Source organism: Mytilus galloprovincialis, chromosome 8 (assembly GCF_965363235.1).
Source record: "Mytilus galloprovincialis chromosome 8, xbMytGall1.hap1.1, whole genome shotgun sequence".
NCBI classification, from domain to species: domain Eukaryota; kingdom Metazoa; phylum Mollusca; class Bivalvia; order Mytilida; family Mytilidae; genus Mytilus; species Mytilus galloprovincialis.
In genome coordinates, this window is record NC_134845.1 from 62,292,972 (window position 1) to 62,312,918 (window position 19,947).

The 19,947-nt window shown below is 33.3% G+C and overlaps 1 long non-coding RNA gene across 1 annotated transcript; it reads right to left on the reverse strand.

Annotated features, from left to right (window-relative positions):
• Nucleotides 1–11,491: 11,491 nt before the first annotated feature.
• Nucleotides 11,492–19,474, reverse strand: LOC143043431 (uncharacterized). The gene is made up of 2 exons (XR_012968382.1): nucleotides 19,389–19,474; nucleotides 11,492–11,725 (listed from the first exon to the last, which is right to left on the reverse strand). It is a non-coding gene; the product is annotated as an uncharacterized LOC143043431 (long non-coding RNA).
• Nucleotides 19,475–19,947: the final 473 nt, after the last annotated feature.

Sequence of the window (19,947 nt, forward strand, 5' to 3'; positions counted from 1 at the left end):
TTTATCAGTATAAAAATTGTTTTACCTTACACATCGTTAAGGACATATTTATTGTCGACATGTCCATCTGAACCAGACACATAGGTTTTCATTGTTGTTATGACATGTTATTACTTAAAAGCGAAAAGCGCTGTAATTTAACCCCCGAAAAATACCAATTGTGCCAAATATCGTATCACATACAGTGCAACGCTGACTACATGCAAGATTAGTGAGAACCTTTAAATTCACAAAAACCATTAAGCATTTCCAAGTTGACATGTTTTCAAGTTTACATTCAATTTGAACATTTTCAGTTCCATCTTTCAGTGTCAAGTTGGAAGTGAGAAATGTAAAGTTTCAAACTGTAAATATTAAACTTCTGGCAGGACACATCAAATTGTAACAGAGAAGTGTTAAATTGGAACTGAAGAAGACTTGAAACCAAGCATGAAAATTTGAAAGGAAGATACATCGATTTAGAATTGAAAATTGCCAAATTGAAATTAGAATCGAATTACAGAAATGACTTTTACAATGTTTTATCTGAGAAAGGGATTCTTAAATAAAAAAAGCATACTTTCATTCTTATACGTAAACTTCATGTCCAATTTGAGGTAAATACATAGACAACAATAGTGCATTTACTTGACATATCAGCGATATAAGGATGAGGTTTAGAAACGGGTAAATGCGAGGCTCTGCCGAGTCAAGTCAATGCACTATTATTGTCGTTATACTGCAATCTAAAAAAAAACATATTTTCGAATGTTGTTTAATGTGTTAACGTTATGATTGGATTTAATTTAAATTGGGAAACTTCCCATTTTTTAAAAGGGCATCATATCATGCAGGCGGAGAAATATACAACAAAATGAAATGTACATTACCTGTCGAAACTCGCTATCAATAGTGAACGAATTTGTTTGAGAATGAACTTAAATATCAACAATAAGCAGACAACATAATGATTTATAGTTTGCAAAACCAAAAATAGTAACAAGAGAACTATGTTTTTCTTCTAAAAATTGCAAAAAAAAACAAGTTTGAGTCGTGGTTTACATTGGAAAGAAGAACAGGTTGAATAGGTCATATGAATAATTAATTATAATTTCGGCCATTTCTATTTAAATATTCACGAGGAAAAGTGATATCAGGTCAGTGGCCGTATATGAAATAGAAATATACGATCAAAGCATTTTGACTGCTCAAATAGAACAAGTGCAGCATAAATAAAAATATGGAGATTTGGTGTGCTTCCAATTGAGACATTTTATATAAAATTACAGGTCATATTTTATAGTTGTAAAATTAGTCATACGTATGTGTATGGCCGTAAAGTATTCATTTTACTTTAACAATATACGATTACAATTCATTGTACCTGAATTATCAAATGAACTAAATATTGAAGGTATTTAATCATGTTCATCAATATCAATATGATATAATATTTGCCAAATTTGACACGTAATTTGCATTTTGAAATGACAATAGAGATTCATAAAATATTGAGTGGTTTGGTATCGTTTGATACTTTCTATGTAGCAACATTCCAGCAGGCCTGCATACGGAATATATATATATATATCCCAATTGATACGTTATTCCCAGTCTTGTTTTTCCTATCATGATTTCCTTGATAAAGGTTTGATGCTCACAAGAAAGCAACTAAACCAAGAGTTCCAAATGGTGAAGTTGAAATCACCCCTCCGAATTATTTGTAATAACACGAGCAACACGACGGTTATCATATCGTCGCTGGGCATCCAAAATGTCGTATATGACTTTTTTGGCTAAAAATACTTTTTGACACCAATGGTTCAGGCGGGATGAAATCTTTGGTTGTACAAAATAGCATACAGTTAAACCAATCAAAACGTTTGAAATAAGACCTTTTACAAAATTGCCAATGTCAGTTGTTTCTAAAGTTTGCTTCCAAAATGTTGTATGAAAACTTGAAAATCGTTGTATATTGGCTTTGGGAATAAAATAATTGTACATTTCTTTATTTCTATGAAAGTTATTTAAGTTCTCGGATAATTCAGAAATGTTAAAGTTTTTATTTCACTGCTATTTACAAAAATGTTCAAGTTCATATACGACATTTTGGAGGCATGCATTTTGTCAAAATTTTCAAAGCCTGTTTGTGAGATATTTTTTTCTTGAAACATTTGTAATTTACAACATTTTGGAAGCCCAGCGACGATATGTAGATCAGGATTTATCTACACTTCCGGAGCACCTGAGATCACCCCAAGTTTTTGGTTGGGTTCGTTTTGTATAGTATACTGACCGACTTTAGAAACGCAACACTAGATTATTTTTTGGTATTCTCATTATCAAATATTCATTTTTTGTAAACAAAAATATGAACAGAAGGTTCATTCATTACTTCAATGTTTGAAAAAAATGCAAGGTCGAAATTTGAATTGATGTCGTCATTTTCAACGTTCTTATGTTGTGGTATACACTTAAACTCTGGTTTTTTACCCCTTAACAATGAACGTGTAACCGTCAAAAATGATGACAGCCTGTAACAAACCCCAAATGATTATCAGAAAGGTCAACCAATCCTGTTTTTCATGTTTTGGATTCTGTTTTTCACCTTCTGATTTTACCGTTGTTTTACCCATTACAATGGGTTTTTGGTAATTATGTGGTTGAACTTTCAGGCTTTAAAAGTTTTTCCTGCAGTCTTTCTTTGTCAGTTCAGTTAATGGGGAACATTTATGGCATAAATCTGTGCAAAATGGCATTCAGCAATTTGATTAGCAGTTGACGTTGCGGCCGTAGGTCTGTCTCGCAAATGACGTTACGTAATCAAATTCTATTAACATTGCATTGTCACTACATATTGATCTGGGCATTGATGGTCTTCACCAAATCCCTTCTACCGGTATCTTTGTCGAAAGGACAGTAAGACGAGTTTATGACGTCAAATTGTCTGGTTGCAGTACGTTCACGTTTTCCTGTTTGCAGTATTCTAATGGGTTGATTCATTTTTATTCCTGAGTCTTGGCAATATGGAGATGCAACATTTTTTAACTGATTTGAGTGTGGCCAAGGATTGAAAGAACTGTTTTACAAAGCAAAAAAAAAGGAACAAAATCTTTAATTGGTTCGAAATTTCGCTTTCTTAAATTCGTGCGATCTCAATAATTTGGTAGGTTTAATGACCATAGGTAAGTCAGATGTTGTATTTTTCGACTGAGAAAGAAGTCTGATAAGCATGAACAGTAGTTGCATGTGAATCAAAGATGATTTGGTAGAAAAAATCTACAAAATGAGTGCTGCGTTTTAAAGTCAGTCAGTAAATTTAATTTATTAATTTTCTATGTTGTGTCTTTTCTACAAGTATTTGTCTGTTTTGCTTTTTCTTTTTTAGCTAGGACGTTGTCAGTTTATTTCCAATCTATGAGTTTGACTGTCCCGCTGATATATTTCGCCCCTCTTTTGAAGTACCATCACAGAGGAAAAACCTCATGTTCATATTAATTCAAATGTACATTTTATAAAATAGATATTATTTTTTTCTATAGAATCAGACATGATTGAATGTATTTATCCAAGTTGTACAAAAGTCGAATATGTGAGAGTGTTATTTTTGTTTATAGTTATATAGTTATTTATAGTAAGGTCTGTTTGAATGGGGTTTAAGTTTCATGCACGAGTGAATTTAGATAGTTTAAAGTAATTCGAGTAATAAGTTACCAGTAGCACATATTTATACCCTTATCAAATTACATGTTTATTTGGCATGACAAGTTTCGAAAGAGAAGAAAGTCCACCTTCAAGACATTCTGACATTAATGTTACAGCTCGAGATACTGTAACGAAGATTGCAGATATCACCTTTGACAATTTCAAGCAGTATTTCGACAGCAAAAATGGCAGCCTGAAGAGGGAATTCAAAGAGGACGCGACAAACAAATCCGAAAGATTTGATAAACAACTTAAATCAGAACATTCGTACAAGTTAAATGTACTGATAACCAGGTCCAACATGAATTCAAATCGGATATTTTGATTACGAGGTACCCAGGATAAAACGCGCAGCAGAGCGCGAGGACTATTCCAAAGTCCGTGACATTTGTTCTGACATTAAAACTAAGATTCATAAGAGAAACAAATGCATTAAATAAAGGCAACAGTAGTATACCGCTGTTCAAAACTCATAAAACAAAATCGGGGTAACAAAATAAAACCGAGGGAAACACATTAAATATAAGAAGAGAATAACGACACAACACTAAAATGTAACACACACAGAAACGGACCAAGCATCAGACAAAATCCCACGAGAATAACAAATATAACATCAAAACCAAATACATGAATTTGGGATAGACAAGTACCGTGACACGTCTTATCATTAGATTGGCGATAAGTCGTCAGGAGAAATAGTGGAAATACATCAACTAGGACAGCACCTGGAGACCGTCCATCTACTTCCATTCTACTAACCGTAATTTTCATCCCTACCAGTATGAAAAGCACGTCAGACCCAAGTCGACAGATATCTGCATCAGATTTACAATGTAACAGTCAAAGGACATTGGAGACGTGATTGCCCATGATACAATAAGACAACGAACGGAAATAAAAGATATAGATGAGAAGTAATGTTTTGATCTTATTTATATTGAAAATCTTAACAAAAATGAACTTTCAGACACTATTCAATTAGATTCATTTGAATATGAAAAGTCTTTTCAGTCTGCATATGTGAAAGGGAGATTAAATGAAATTAAATAAATAATTGGCAAGAAATTGACACAAATACATTTGTTTTAGACATTATTGAAACGGTAATGCCATTCCGTTTATCAAAACTTCGCTTGTTATGTTTAACTAGAACAATAAGTCAGCCTATAATAATGCTGAATTTGTTTCAGAAGCTATTACAGATTTACTAAGAAATAATTGTAGTGTACAGGAAGAATCGAGACCTCATGTTTTCAATCCACCCACTGTTCCATTTCAAAGATCAGTAATTAAAGAGGTTGATTCTTGACCTACGTTTAGTTAAAGAACACGTTTGGAAGAGTAAAAGTATGTTTGATAATTGGAGAGTTGCTTTACAGTATTTTGATAGAAATATTAACATGTTTAAGTTCAATTAAGGTCGGAATATCGGGATATCATCATTTGGACATTCAACAATTTTGCCATAATTATTTAGGTTTTTCGTTGAAACTGAATTTTTATGTGCTCACGGTTTTATTTTTGAATTGTTATCCAGTCCTCATGTTTTTACTAAATGCCCTAGGCCGCTTGTGTAAAAACACTGGAGGGAATGTGGAATTCGCATTTTTTTATATATTGATGATGGTGGGGAACGCAACTTGATTCTTGCAATTCAGATTCAAATTTTGTTTTAAAATCTTTGACAGAAGCAGATTTGTAATTAATACAGAAAAATCTGTTTGGAAACCATGTCAGGAGATAATACGGTTAGGTTTAGTTTAAACATATTTTATTTGCGTAAATGTGCAAAAGGGATGAGACACTAGTTAATCAAACCTATATAGTCTTCGGTTAGGTCTAATCTGGAATGCAGAAACGCACACTATTCATCTTCCCAACAAACTAGTTTTGGATCTCACTCTTAACATTGATCACTTGGTAGATAGTGACACTATATTTAGAGATTGATGACCAGACATATTTATAGGTTAATTGAATCTGGAGTGCCATGGAATTATACATTTAAATATCGGACAAAGACGTTATAAACGAGTTGTTCTTTTGGAAAGTACTTGTTTCTGAAATAAATGTGAAGTGTTTGTCAGATTATAAGATTTCTTCTGTAGTTATGTATTCTGGTGCGAGCAGTGTAGACTATTGTGCACATTCATGTCAATTAGATGATAAGAATTTTCACTCTGGTCTGAGGACGAAAGAAAAAGAAGTTCTACATGGAGAGAAATGTAATATGCTATAAAAAGTTGTTTAGAAACTTTTCAGTATCAGTTAGTCGGAAAGGTAGAAAAAATGTTCACGGATTGCCTTAATTGTGTTCATATTATTCAGACTGGCAGTTCAAAACCTGTTTTACCTAAGTTAGCTATGACCATATTTTCAGTATATGTTAAAAATTCGATATATTTAGATATACAGTGGATCCCTAGAGATCAAAATTTGCAGGCTGAAGTAGGATTTTTTATTATGGCTGATTGTTATTGAAGCTACTTGGCAGGTTGTTTAATTAAGACACTGGCCTGGATGTTTTTAAGCCACTGAGCTTGTTGGTATTTTATTATATTAAAATCATTTGGCAGGTTGTTATATAAAACTATATTTAGATGGATGTTAATGAAGCCATTTTGTTGGTTGTTATTGAAGCCACTGGGCAGTTTGTTAAATTGAGCCACTGGGCTTGTTGGCATTAAAGCCACTGTGCAATTTTGTTATATTGAAGCCACTGTTTTTTTTTCTATTGAAAACATTGGGCAGGTTGCTTAAATTAAGCCACAAGGCTTGATTAAACCACTTAGGTGTTTTCTGATATCGAAGTCACTGGGTTTGTTGGTATTCAAGCCATTGGGCTTGTTGGTATAAAAGCCACTGGGCTTGTAAGTATTAAAGCCAGTGGGCTTGTATTAATGCCACTGGTCAGTTTTGTTATATTAAAGCCACTTGGCTTTTTGTTATTGAAGCCATTTGACTGGTTGTTATTGAAGCCAATGGGCAGGTTAATTAAAAAAAACACTAGACTGGTTGTTTTTTGAAGGCAACTGGGCTTATGGTTTTGAAGCCACTGGGCCCTTCAACTGTTACATTTATATAGTACGACATACTGTGGATTCATTTATTTTCGTGGGTACCAATTTTCGTGGTTTGAGGAAAACTTGCATATTCGTGGGTATTTAATTTCGTAGTTTTGACAAAGTATGCAAATATTCCTTTAGAAAATTTGCAATTCGTTGAATATTTAAATTCGTGGTTTCCTGGTTCCCACGAAATCAACGAACATTGGTATCCAACAAATAATAATGAATCCACAGTAGTAAAACAATTGTGGACCCTTAGAAGCGATGAATATTCAAAATTGTCTACCCTTAGAAGTAATTTCACTTCAGGATGTGCCCTCAGTGAAACAATCTTCTCTTGTTGACAATTTGGGATATTTACCTTTTCAACGGGCCATAATTGTACATTTTTTTCCCGACCAAATAACCTTCAAAATTCAAAATTAATATTTATCAATAAAATATTTGTTTAACAAAAAAGTCTACTTGCTAGTTATTATTGGCCCTATTTTTAGGACCGGTATAATTCGGTACCATGAAAGTTGTAATACAGTCAATCGGGATCGGTCAGAAAGTAGCTCATATGTAAACCCAATTAGTTCCTAATTCCCCTTGGTGACTCTTTCAAAATATATTGAATATTTTAGTAGTTCTCGTAATAAACATTTCTAGATTTCGAGTACCTGTTTTGGTACTGCTTAGGTTCCGAGAACCACTACCCTGATCTTTGCAATATATATGTATGATAATTGTGTACCCGCAAAATAGAAGCTATGGTACATGTAGTGTTTATGTATGGACTTGTGGAACTAATGACAAAACAGCTGTGAATGCTTGTAACTGAATTATTTATCGTTAAAGGCAATGGGCCAATAATTGAAGAATTAGTGAAGTGTCATTTCTAATAATATACATCGTATGATATACGGCATCTAATTCTTATATTAAACAAAACTAAAAACCCCAAAAATAGGGTACAGTTCGTTAGTGAAAATAATAATCATGATAATGTTACATTACCTTACAGCTTGTGCACAGTATGAAATATGCAGTTCGTCTAGTTGTTTAAATTAAATACTTATAGAACAATAGTATTGACGCACAATTCATTTATATTTAAAAAGCCCATTATATACCTATCACCAAATATGATCATCTTACGATACAATAAAAGCATCTGTAGTACATTTGGCAAATAGTGAATAAGAATGATTATCTCTAGTTGTATTTCTCTATTTAAATCTAACCAATTATAGACATGATTACATTACATTTTTTCTATTATTGAAATATTGACAACATTGGCATTTATTTGACTAACATAACATATCAGTAGCAAATACATAATGGTCATAAAATTAGAAATATGAAATATTACGATCGAATATTTTAGATATAAAAATAAATATCTTTGGTTTGATTGCCAATTAACTTACAATGCACCAGAAGTTATAGAACGATGACGTTAACAATTATTGGTCACGGATGACATTGAACATAACATTATTATTAGTTTTAAAAGATTCTTACATGACTGAATGCAAAAAATGTTAATAAGATATAACTAATGTACTGATTAGTAATTGACATGGTTTATTAATAATTATTCATAAGTGTTTCTCAGTACTCGCCTTTTATATATAGATTATACCGTCATTTTGTGACATTTTTATAGTTATCTGTCATGTCTGTTCAGTGAGAACTAAATCTCCGAACTGAAATCTGTAATTTGACTTTTAATTATATTCTTTACGATTTGTGACTTTGTCAATTGTTTATTAAAACATTGATTTAACGATCCAATATAAAAACTTGATGTAATAATATACATGAATTTTACCTGCACATTTACCCCTTTTTTGTGTTGGTCAAGGATCTATATATGATTCATTAAATAACAATACAATGTTTATGTCAACTAAGATGCTTTTATAGTTCTATTATTCTGATTTCATTATATACCTGATAAAAATTAGACATCCCATATGGTAACATTACATAGAAATATTCTTTTTCTTACTGCCTGTTTATTCTCAAAAATTATTTAGAGCTTATGCACTTGACAAAGACACTGGAGTACTAAATTGTAATCATTGTACCTTTGATAACTATTTATAACACTGGGTCCATGCCATTGCTGGTGGACGTTTTGTCCCCGAGGGTATCACAAGCCCAGTAGTCAGCACTTCTGTGTTGACATGAATGATATTTATGTGTTCATTTATATAAATTTTCTGTTTACAAACCTTGAATTTTTCGAAAAACTAGGGACTTTCTTATCCCAGGAGTAGATTGCCTTCAAATTGGCTGTATTTGGCAAACCTTTTTGGAATTTTGGATCCTCAATGGTCTCCAACTTTGTACTTGTTTGGCTTTATAACTATTTTGTTATGAACGTCACTGATGGGTTTTATTTAGACGAAATGCGCGTCTGGCGTAATAAATTATAATCCTGGTACCTTTGGTAGCTTATACATGTTCTCTAATATATATACTGGTCAGTTTAATGTGTGATGTACCTCTTTGTTTTCTGTTTAAACCAATAATACCGGAACCTTTACATGAGGAAAATAATTAATTACTTCCAGTTCAGTTCACCAATAAAGGAATCGATGCAATCAACATCGGCAACGTTCCACGTCACAAGAGAAAGACGTATAAAATTCCACTTTATTTTCAAAATCTGTCTGTTCCAATTGTATCTAAAATGTTATTCCTAAATCACTGCAACTTAAGTATTTAACTATAAGCAAGCTCTGCAGTAACTTAATATAGTAAAATACACAAAAACAAACCTGACACATGTCCCACTCGCCTTTACTTTACAGCACATAGGGTTAAGTTATAACTGGGGGTCTAAACATAATTCAACATTAATATTATCGAAATGTGAAATCGTATGGTCCTGTGTTAAGAGAACCCCAGCACATAAATTGGAACCATAACTTCATAATTATTATAAATTAAATCGATGACTATGCTAGAGCATGGTCTAAACGAGAAGAAATTTTACTGGAAACTTTACCAGAAATAAATAAAGGCAACAGTAGAATACCACTGTTCTAAACTCATAAATGCATGGACTAAATACAAAATCGGGGTAACAAACTAAAACTGAGGGAAACGCATTAAATATAAGAGGAGAACAACGACACACCATTAAAATATAACTGTTTTTGGTCGAGGTAGTTTTTGATGAAGTTGAAGTCCAATCAACTTGAAACTTAGTACACATGTTCCCTATGATACGATTTGTCTAATGTTAACGCCAAATTAAAGTATTGATCCCAATTTCACGGTCCACTGAACATGTAAAATGATAGTGCGAGTGGGGCATCCGTGTACTATGGACACAGTCTTGTAAGTCTATCTTATAGCAGCTTACAATTGGCTCACTCTATTTTTCTCATACATGCTCACTATTACAAGTCAAGTACTATAGTAGTACACCGGTGTCTTCATATTTCATGTACTACACATGCGTATATATATTACTCGAATGTGAAACATGCACCAATACTCTACCAAAGCAAGCCAGGAAACAATCCACCAACAAGGAAGTAAGTAAATCATTTAACTTTAAAGGGGATATGGTTTTCTTGTCTGAGCGCGACCATTTATTGTCCGCCTCCACCAATCAAATATTTTTTTCTTTCAAAACTTAACACTATAAGGTTTTAGAAGATAAGAATTCATAATATTTTTTTCTGGTTTTAAATTTTTCCTGACAACAATATTTTTTCGAACGAATTTTGGATCAGACGATATTTTTTTTTAATGAATCTTACCCCTTACTCTTTTTCCCAATTTGAAGTTAAATTTTCGTTCCCGTATGTAAATAACCAGCACAAAGACTTTCATTCTTTTTTTTATACATTCGAAGACTTCCATCGCACTCTTCAAACCAATATTCAGTGGCGGATCTAGAATTTTACATAAGAGGGGGGGGGGGCTGACTGAGCTAAGGGGAGCTCGCGCCAGTCATGCTTCAGTGATTCCCTAAGTTTAATCAAACATATTTTTCCGACGAAAGCCCCCTCCCCCCCCCCCCCCCCGAATCCGCCTATATTCCTGAAAACGTTGTTCTTATACATACTTACCTCCATGTTATTGTCTTAAGTCTTCAGCCTTCGCACCAAACACTTAAAATCAACCAAGACGGTGCTTAAAAGAACAGCGGCTTGGGTTTAAATTGTACTTACTAGACATGTTTTGATAACTGTTACAATTTTGTACAAGAGTAAGTCCTTTGTTGTTTTAATAATAAAAACGGAACTATTATGATGTTATGGGAAATATCGAGTGTGCTTGATATTGACAAATCAAAAATTCAAGTCACATGGTAATGTTTGGGATGCTTAAACCTTTAACATATTTTGAAAGTGGAAAAATGAATATACTAATTTAAAGACCTTTTTTGGGTGTTAACATTTACGGTCGACTAGCATATTTTATGTAGAATGTACAACCTGTTTTATTTTAAAAAAAAAATGATTCTAAAAGATAACGAAAATTAAGCATTTGCTCTTTATACTGTTCTTGAACAGGAATCCAATTTAAAAAAAAAAGAAGGGTTCAGATGATCGAGTTCTTTGAAGAAAGAGAAAGGGGAAACCAATGGCACTGCTATATTATCTCAGAAATTATATAAATTATTACCATCATGTGTAGTATTACAAGGCTATGAAGGATGCATTCACATCTCTTCTGTTATGGATACGTTTGACAAATTATGTATATAAAAAAAAACAAGTTCCTTTTGTGGCATAACTTTATTCATATAGATTTTTTTCTCCTACATATCTTTATATATTGCTTTCTTTAGTTCAAATTGGAATCTCAGATAAGCATCTGGTACTTTAAAACCTCTCCTCTCTGTTCTATGCCTCTGGTCGACATGTGTACTTCACAATAATTCCTGACTGTCAGATGTATAGCAGAACTTTCACATAACTTCTTGATAAAACTGCTGACTATCTCCCTTTTCGACACTGCAAACATAAAAATCGAACAGGCAATTAAAGAGGAGGTTGCAACTACATGTTCCCCATACAAACGGATCGGAACTAAGAGCTCTTTCCCGGATCTACCACTCGATGTTTACATCAGATGCATCACAAAATATAAACATGTTATTAGATATACTAGAATATGAAATAAAGAAAAATATAAATCGAAAATGTTGAATTATAATTTATGTCTGCGAAACACAAAGTTCCTACTTAATTGGCCATATTTTCAAATCATATCAAATGTTTTCATTGGTCTTCACATGGTAGAAAAATGTAGGTTATTGCTTATTCTTCAGAGCTGTATCTTGAACTAATGAATTGAAAAAGAGGGGATGGATAAACGTACTAAACATTTGTCTGTATTTTCAACATATCTAACAAACATGTGAGAAAAATTAGTTTTAGAATACGAAATATCTCTCTCATTCTGTAAACAGATATTGTAGGATTGTTAAGGTATTTTGGTGTTTTTAAAAGCCCCCCCCCCCTTTTTTGTAATATGCACCACAAAAAAGCATTTAGTTAGGATAAAGAACTAATAAACGATAGTCCTATAATAGTCCGGCCGATTGGTGCAGATATAGAGCAGAATTGATCACTTGATGAGGAAAGCATGAAAATTTGCATAGCAGTTCTTGGTTATATACCCTTTGGTTTCAGCTATGGACCCACTCTGAAAAATCCAATATGGCTGCCATTTTCAAGATGGCGGAAAAACGGTATACAATTCAAGATTGTCCTAAAGGTATTCTATATAATTTCGGAAATTAAAGTAATGATTCTTTAAAAATGGACTTCATGTTCTTGAATTTGTTATCAATTAATTTTAAAGTATAAAACAAATAATTTGGGTATTTCTATGACACATAAGTTTCAAATATGGCTGCATATACAAAAACAAATAGTGAAATTCATAATGTTAATCAATATGATACATGTTATTGTAATTGTTCTTTAAACGCTTTCAGTTTTAATGGTTGTAATAGGTTGACACGAGTCGATTGACGTTAATATAGGTCGGTTAAATGTGGTGGAATAGTAGGTAACTCATCTGAACTTTGAGGCAGTGCCGAGGGCACCTTGTCTCGTGTCTCTTCAATGCCACGTCTTACGTCACTTATCGCGTTTTCATCGGCCGTACCCACTACATCGTCAAATTATTCTATTAATCAATAGGTGTACCTTTCTTCAGGCGGATTAAACGATTGCCATCATTTAAAATGGTTAAGGGGCAACTATTTCCTTTTCCAACTACGCGCGTAACCAATTTGGAATATTTCAGCGAGCATGGTCCTAAAATGCACTCTTGGTCAGCACTTTTATTAGTTTTAATGGTAACAGTCATGTTTGAATTTAGCGGAACTGTGATGGTTCGTTTTATGCAAACTAGCTGAGTTAAAATCTCGTTTCCACTATTAACAAATGGCGCATTTATATCTTTTTTGTTGATGGTAATTGTGGGAGTACTCAGGTTTATCACTGCAATCAGTGTGTCCAAAATAACTAGCCTAAGTATAACATCGTCTGTTAATGGCTCTTTGCACACACCCAATTGTATGTTTACTCTATTAATGTCGAGATTCGTTCCTTATAATCTTCCCAATAACAAGCTGTTAACCCAAACCACGTAGCGTTACGTTCTCCAAATCTCCATTTTCTGCCGGAATTAATTTCTCATTTACTAATTTTATCATTGCAGCAGTGTCCACAATCATGCTCACATTCTGGTCATGTATAGTACCTCGTACTACAAAGCTCTTTCAAATGGTTCGTCTGGTGACAATATTGGACGAAGCAGTGGGCCTCTGTTCGATTTTGTGATAAGGTGATGTTTCATGGCCAAAAGACTTTGGAATCTGAGTTGTTCTACTGGCCCGAACCTTTGCTCCATTGTTGGGGTTACACTTTGATTTGCTCCGTATCCTGATGAAGGTGACTGTTGTCTGAAATATTCGGGATTTCTGGAATTTGTCCGTGGAGATGCTAACCGTTGTCTTTACGGACTATATGATCTCTAGCTTAGTGGGGTGTTGCTGATCGATAGGCATTAAACTTGGTGTGCTTCTATCTGCCGATTTACCGCGATTGTATTGCTCAAGAAATCTTCCACGTTTATATTGATCAGGTGATCTTCCATTGAACTGGTGATCTTCCATGATTTTTTTTTATCAGAAGAACCGAGATTATATTGATCGGCCAATCCAAAGTTATGCTGATTAGTTGAAAGCATAACATCAGCTAGTTTTGTGACAATTTGTGTGAGGTTATGCAACTCATAATCCAAAAGGACTGCTCACATTTTCTTTATCGGTCGGTGATAATGCGCCATCAACAAAGCAGACTTGTCGATGGTCATAATTGGCACTTTTTTATCCATATATCGCCATCTGGTTTGCTTTTGAGATTTTCAATTGTTTTAACGCCTTGTTAATTGTTCTGGGTTTTCTCTATTATATGCCTTGAATAATCTTTGTCTTTACATTCTCGACGGAATGTTTTGGTTCCAATCTGGTTTGCTTGTCTTTCTTGCTGAACCGCTGCTCCAAATGAATGTTTTTTTAGGCCTTGGAATCATCATCTGTGTTTACCATGCGAGCGTACTCAAAACCAACATCGGCCTGGCAATCTGGGGCCTACAAACATTTTTCCTGATTTTCCTTGTCATCTACCGGCAGTTCGTTCAAATTGGTAAATGAACGCCTCCCAAGTGATGTATCCTTTTCAATTGCGTTTTTGCATTTTGGGCAGCTGTGGGCTTCGGCTCCGGTCCCTTGCACAAATATTTTCTTGCCATCGGGTATATTCTCTCTCCAGTTAGGAGTCTGAAGAAGAGGTGTTGCCACACTCTTTTTGTTTCCTCTGCCCTTTCCTGGATCTGTCAATGGAGTCAACTTGCTGTTATGGGAAGAATATTAGAGCTCCAGAAGCGGACGAGGTTGTCATAATTGGAGTGATAAATGTAGGATTTGCCATTGACTCGACGGGGATAATACCGTAAGTAGGCACTGTATTCAGCATTTGAGAAACTTGATAGAATCCACTTGCAGCCAATTGTTTCTGTAATGGTGTGCTGATCTGAACCAAATATTATTGACTCATAGTAGATGGTTAGTGTGCGTAAGAAGACACGTAAGCCTTTTGCTGGTATCCTTGATTAGTACTAGAGGTTTATAGTATGTTCTTAAATGGAGATTGTTGTTGAATAATTTGAACTGTCTCATGCAGGGCCAAGGCCCTGACATAGAACTTTTGACTTAAGGTGAAGACACCTTCAACAGAGTTGGCCTGGTTTATGTTTCATGCGAACTACAATTGGAGAAAGACCTACGGCATGGATTTTGTTGTGTACTTTTGGTAAACTAGCGTTGTACTGGCTAAGGTCAAATTTTGGCTCAGATGATGTATCCATTGCAGAAATATTAACTTCTTTATTTCGATTGTCCATTGATTCATTTACAACAGATGCCAGTTGTTGGAAGCTACCCGGCTGTTAAAATGCACTTTTAAATAGAACTGTGTCTCCTTCCTCAGTTGTTGTCAGCTTGTCCATTCGTCTCACCACAACATTGAATATCTTATTGGTCTGACCATCAATTCCGCCAAGCAATTATTACTAGCCTTGTGGTCTATCCTGTCTTCAGACTACTGAAGTTGCTGAGATATTGCTTTCATCTGTTTGTTATTGATATACATTGCCTCTTTCTGTTTAGCTTGAAACGTAATGAGACCAACACATATTTTTATATTTGTACTTCGCTCTGTATTACTGTTCTTTGAGCATTTTATTTTCTATGTGCTTAATATTCTTGGTACAATTGTTTGATAGTCATTTCTGTCTGAGCTGTCCTCTGTTAGAGCGTCTTCAGCTGTGGGTTTCTCCATATCCCCAAGTTATTCAGTTGCTGCCATTTCCATGTTCTTGTCCTTGTTGTCCTCAATTCCTGCCATTTCACTGTTATGTGTTTAACTGATTCTCAGTTCACAGTTTAATGTCTCAAATTGCAAAATATTGCGACCCAAGAGATAAGATAGGCACTGAATAATATCTTAAGACAGATAAATCCCAAATCACAGCTTTTATGTGTGACCGAAGACAACAAATAGTGCATCTTTGAATGAAAGCTACTACTGCAGCTTTTTATGAAAGTTACTACTTTGTGTATGAAATGACAAGCAAGGCAAAATCAAAAAAGACAGAATTGGGACAGATACCAAATGACACTATACATCAATAAAATGCTTAATAATGAATATTTGCTTATCTTTTAAGGCGGCCATTTTGAAAATAGCCGCCATTTTGTATTTCAAAAATAGATCAAAACAAAATCTTCCTAAGTACACCAAGTCATTCAAATTTGTTGATTTTTGTGCACCCAGCATCAAATCCACTGTGGTTTGTGCAATACTGGAAAATATTTTAGAACGTACGGCAGTCATCTTGAAATAAGCTGCCATATTGAATTTTGAGGGTGGGTCAATAGCTAATATTGCTCAGTACACCAAAATGTACCATCATGCAAAAATTAGTGCTTTCCTCATTATTTGATCATTTTTTTTTCACCGATCGGCCGGACTATAATGTAAGAATTCGGATTTTTTTTAACTACCAATGTCGAACCGTTGAACCGTTCAACATTGATAGTAAACAAAAATTCGATAAAAAATGTTGAATGTAAATGATATGAACCCCCTGTCTTATATTAAAGGACAATATAAGACTTCTGAGATTCATTTCATTTACATTCAACGGTTTTATCGGATTTTTTTTTTACTATGAACCGTTCAACATCAATAGTAAAAAAATCCGATATAAAAACGTTGAATATAAGTGATATGAACCTCCGAAGTCTTATATAATAGCACTACTGATGGTGGGAGGATATTTTAATCCACTTTATGAGTGTGCATTATATAATGTTACAATGTAACAAAACTATCGAACACACCGTGAAAAATGACATTATTTCCCATGGAAAAGCTTAACAACGTTTGAATGTGTAGGTGGCACACTCAGAACGTTCGTCTCTAGATTTTTTTTTTAATTCGTGCCGGCCTTTCCGGGTTCACGTAGCGACACGTTTCTTTCCTTTCCAGCTATTCCTGATTATGAATAAATCCAAAACATGCATTTATCCCAAAGCAATAACTATTAAACAACTCACCTATACCAATGGTGATCGTCTAATTCCTAGCCGATTCCTTTAATCGTACCTTTCTTGACGACACCAATCGTTGTAGCGTTTACCATTAGAGGTAGCGAAATTACATGATTTGACAGGAGAGCGAAATAAACAAGGAAGCAAATTTATCGAACCGCATTTCGGACTGTATTGAAACATTTCGTTCTCATTATTAGATATTTGAATAATGACCATTTTTCAAATTTGAATATTGCACAGTAAAATGAAAGAAGAATAATTGGAGCAATTTTCATTTTTCAATATCAAACGTCAAATTGAAAAATGCTCCACGCTAGAGCATTTTTCATTTTTCAATATTGTAAGTCAAATTGAAAAATGCTCCACGCTAGAGCATTTTTATTTTTTTCAATATTGTAAACTAAATTGGAAAATGCTAAAGGTCAGTATTTTCAATATTTGCTTTTAAGAATGAGATTGAAATATGTTATGTTTTATAAAACAAGCAAATACAAATGTTTTAATATATTTAAACTTGTGTAAAAAAAAAATCATTTTTAAAACAAATGTATTGTTATTTGTTTCAATATCTTCTTAAAATCAAAAATATAATTTCATGAAAATAACAAATTTCAAATCTCATAGAGAAAATGTTTTTTCGAAAGTGATTTCAATAGATTTTTGTTACTTTTTTCAGACCATGTTTAAGAAATAGTATTATTTGGTAGCAATAGTAACTAATTCAATAATGATGTTTTTAATTACATCTTTGTTTGACCATTGCTCCACATCTATTCTGTGTTTTTGTTTTCAAATCATGTTTTCGTTTTGCTGATTTTATTATGCCACCTATGGATTTCCGTCCAATAAAAAGCCAACAAATGTGCCGAATATTGTAAATAGTGTAATGAAGCAATATAAATAATTAGCAATGAGAAGCTTAAGACAAGTGCCTTTATTTTGGGTTTTTACATTTTGAATCAAGATGAGTGTGAAGGTCAACATAAATGTTTCTGCTAATCAGTATATGTCCTTCTTCATTGTTCCTGTGCCTTTTATTATCAAATATTATTATATCGTACAGTTATTTTTTATTACTTTAAGCAACAACGGAGCATTTTACTTTTCATTTTAAAATGAAAATTTTATATTTATCTTTAAAAATAAAATAAAAACTGAACTCGATTGAAACTTCTAGACAGACGTTAAATCAAAAGCCCAAACACATCAATCGAATTGAATACTATTGGTACAGCCATTTTTCATGTCCAAAAATGGTGGAATAAACCTGTGTCAAGACTATTTAAACCTCTCACTGTAGGACGGTCGCGGAAGTCAAACACTGAAGAAAATGAAAGCAATTATAGGCAATATTAAAGAATTCAAAATTGAGAAAGAAAAAAGAAACATAACGCCATGGCTAAAAAAGAAAAAGACAAACAGCCAAATTAGAGTACACAAAACACAACACAGAAAACTAAAGACTAAGCAACACGAACACCACCAGGAACTGGAGTGATCGCTGGTGCTCCGGAAGGGTTTTTAATTCTGATTTGCATCAACGACCTCACAGCCTTTATCCATACAGAAATAGTATCACCGTCTTCTTTCTCGCATTTATCAATATCAATAAGAAACAAACGAAGTTTGAACATAGAAAACAAAAAGAGATATATGATCATATTGAATCTTTTTCAAAACTTCATTTGATTTTCTTGATATGAAGTATTTAGAGAAGCACCTTTTACTTAGTTCATACTGATGTTTTATGTCCTAACAATCGGTCAAATTCTTTTGCAAGAGACACAACGGTGGAATGAAAATAAAATTGGTTTATCTGACGGAAATTTGCCTACAAAACACGCCTTTTGGAAATTTTTCTGTGATCTCTGCACTGTTTCATTAACATTTTATCAAAAGAACAGTGCTGATTTAACGTGCAAATCGAGACAAGTCAATGAGTTTTTGTTATTAATTTTAACTTGTCTGCTATCTTTGTGGAGGTAATAAAACTTCTCGATAAGGAATCTGATGATTGAATATGACAGTTGTTTTCCATTCGTTGTAATGTGTTTGATCTTTTTATTTTGACATTTGAGTACGGACTTTCTGTTTAAAATTTTGCTCGGAGTTCGGTATTTTGTTATTTTCCTTTTTCATAACTATGAATATAGTAGTATTGATTGTTCAGTTATAAATTGACTTTTATGAGAGGTTATAAATCTCTATAAACTTATATAGCTCTAAATCTCGATATTTAACTACCTTTTTCTACAAAACAAAATACATACAAAGTCAGGAATAAGACACTTGTTCCATTCGATTTATATGCTTGAGCTTTTGATTTTGTCATTGAATAAAGGACAATCCGATTTTATATTTGCTGGAGTGCGTTAGTTTTGTTATTTCAACGTCTACAGTAAAACAACATAGAAAACCAACCAACTGCATCATCGATTCGTCTAAGATTAGTATATACATAAATAAACAATAAATGTTCTTACCTGAATAACTACATGAACTATGCAGAAACAGAATTTCATTTTGTTAATTGTTGAAGTTACTGGAAAAAATAAAATCTTTCTTTTTAATATAAACTCAAAGTTAAAGTTTATGTACACTGTTTAACCCAATTGTTTGTTTAGCGTCATGACAACGTGGTTATATGATATTGATTTTGAGTTAAATCTAGTATGGTACACACAATATCAAAGGTAATGTTTAACGTTAATCTTGATCAGTTGACACATATTCAAGTAGGAATAAATGAAATAATAAATTATATGAAGCATGTTTATAGGTTCATTGTTACAATGTTATCATCATTAAACTATGAGATTTAAATATGTATAACATAACTTATATTTACATTAGATATTTGAAAAACGGCTATAATTAGTTATTCTAATATTTCAAATGTTTATTCATTACACGTTACATAAATCTGACAATTCACTTACACAATGTACTATTCTATGCCATTACAAGTATAGTAGATTTGTGTAAGATCGGTCAAAAATAAGGTCATCCTCAATTTGTCAAAACTTAGGAAGAATTGAAAAT